Source organism: Apium graveolens, chromosome 11 (genome assembly GCF_009905375.1).
Source record: "Apium graveolens cultivar Ventura chromosome 11, ASM990537v1, whole genome shotgun sequence".
NCBI lineage: Eukaryota > Viridiplantae > Streptophyta > Magnoliopsida > Apiales > Apiaceae > Apium > Apium graveolens.
This window is the reverse complement of record NC_133657.1, coordinates 103,169,981-103,172,585: the sequence shown is the minus strand read 5'-3', so window position 1 is coordinate 103,172,585 and position 2,605 is coordinate 103,169,981. Positions and strand designations below refer to the sequence as shown.

Below are 2,605 nucleotides of genomic sequence, written 5' to 3'. Positions count from 1 at the left end.
AACAATTAGATATCAAGATTACGAAACAGACATGCATATATACCATATCAGCATGCTCCAATATATCGCAAGATTTGCTAATAACAATCATGCACTTATCACAAGATAATGTATATACATATATACATCACAACAACAGTATAACAGGTAGAAAACTTGCCTGAGTGCTCCGGGGTAGACTTAAGCTTAGAGTGGGTCCGGTAACCTATGAACAATAACATAAGCCGGAATTAAGCCACGGTCGCTTAAGAAACTAGACTTTAACCAATTGAACCCTAACGTTTGCTTATGGTCATTTCTACGCTTAACAAATCACATAAGTCGTTCGAGTACCCTCGGCTCCACCATTTTTAATAAATTAACCATTACGAATTTTAAGGCGACGCTTTCGCGAATACCCTACCAAGTGCCTAATCCACTTTACATAATTGTTTCATATTTATTAGTCATTTATGGGCCTTAACCAAGGTTTCAAAGTAAGGCGAGGGGTAATGGTTCGGTCGCGAAACGCCGTTACTTAAAACGGTCGTTTCTCCTAAACCGTACATCGGATTTAAGCGAACCACATATCAAAACGAAGCTCGTAACATGAACTATCTAATCATGGCAATGGTCAAAACGTAAAAGTGAGTTCACGGGTCCTGATGTTGAGAACAAAAGCAGTCTAAGGTAAATCGGGCATTACGACGGCTATGTTTACGCGATTACCAAATTTGTACAACTCCAAATCAATCCACAATCAATCCCACAATCATTACTACAACCAAACTCCATCCATACTCTACTACAACAGCCCCAACATCTCAAGATTTCCAATTTATACTACTCACAATCATGAACTAAAAGCTTATACTTAAGTTTCAGTAACTATAAACAAGATTCAATCATCCAAATTGCTACAAACCCAACCAAACTTTAAACACACAAGCATCATGCTTCTCATGAACTATATTAATCAAAACCACTCCTAAATATTCAAAGTAAAACTAGGGTTTGAAGTTTTATACCTTCCTTGAAGCTTTTAATCCATGAAAGATCCTTGGAATGCCCATGGAAGCCTTTATCTATTCTTAAGCTACCTTGACCTTAAAAATAAAATCAAGAATCAAAATTTTTTCTTGAAAGTTACTATTCACCATAAACTAAAATGATTTGTTTGAGATAGAAAACCTTTGATTCAACCCCTCAAACTACTTGCTCTTCTTAGTTATGAAATATAGGATCCAAATAAACAAACCTCATGAATTATGATTGAGTGGAGCTTGGGTTTGGAAATTTTTCTTCTTGTTTTTCTTCAAAAAACCGTGAGCAAGGAGATGGGGTGAAGAGAAATGAATGTGTTTGCTTGGTTGCTTTGTTTTTGTTGTTAATTAACCTTTTACCATGGTAAAATTTGTGTTGCTTATAATCAACCAACAATTCCTTCCCATTGTGTCATGCTTATGTCATCCTCTTATGTCATCATCACTAACCTCTTTGATTAACTCCTAATTACTTGGATAATGATCGCTGATCTGTTATACGGTTCGCTTAACTTTCATTTTCGTTTATCGTTTGAGGGATCATACCCGGGATCTTATTACTTGGGTTCGCATAACCTTTCTCAATACATTATATTCCTTTTATGATCCTCTCTTATAATCCTTGAATTTAAATCCTTTTTTTCCTGTTACCTTATAATCAATTCTTTCGGTATCTGGTGGATTTTCGGGAAAAATCAAAGTGTTCGAATTTGGATTCTGACGATCTTTACATACACTTATATACCATATAGAATACTAATAAGATCTCAGAATAACAATAAAAGAACCCCTACAAAGTGTGGTATGAAAAGTTTTCTTATTCAGCATAATCAGCAAAATCACTATTCATAAGGGTTACAAAAAGTCCAAAATTTTGGGGTTATTACAGCTGCGGTCGCAGATAATTGTTCACATACTGAATAGATTCATTAACAAGAGAACACTGATCCGTAGCATGAGAGCCTGCACAAAGCTCACAGACAATAGCTATCAGATTGACTCCATAGTTGGCTAAAGAATCGACCTCTATAGACAGCGCTTGGAGCTGCGCTACAATAACTATAGCTGCATCAACTTCCAGAATACCTGCTACCTTCCCAGGAATCATCCTTTGAGTTGGGATTTGATACTCGTTTGCAGCCATAGTTTTAATGAGATTATAGGCCTCAGTATAGCTTTTGGCCCACAAGGCGCCTCCAGAAGCTGCATCAGGCATGGGCCGAGATTGGGCCCCCAAACCATTGTAGAACCCATTGATCACATCCAGTCAGGCATACCATGATGTGGACACTTTCTCAACATCTCCTTATAGCGCTCCCAAGCTTCGCACATAGATTCTATTGGTTGTTGCGCAAACTGAGTAAAAGCACTCCTCATAGCTGCAGTCTTGGCCATTGTATAGAACTTTACCAGAAACTTTTGCGCAAGATCTTCCCAAGTAGTGATGGACCCAGCTAGTAAAGAATGTAACCAATCCTTAGCTTTATCCCTCAAAGAGAATGGGAAAAGTCTCAGCTTGATAGCCTCACCAGTTAACACCATTATATTTGAAAGTACTGTAAATCTCTACAAAATTCCTGATA

The 2,605-nt window shown here is 37.4% G+C and overlaps 1 non-coding gene across 1 annotated transcript; it reads left to right on the top strand.

Annotated features, from left to right (window-relative positions):
- Positions 1-2,295: 2,295 nt before the first annotated feature.
- Positions 2,296-2,402, top strand: LOC141699094 (small nucleolar RNA R71). Its single transcript, XR_012565581.1, has one exon. It is a non-coding gene; the product is annotated as a small nucleolar RNA R71 (small nucleolar RNA).
- Positions 2,403-2,605: the final 203 nt, after the last annotated feature.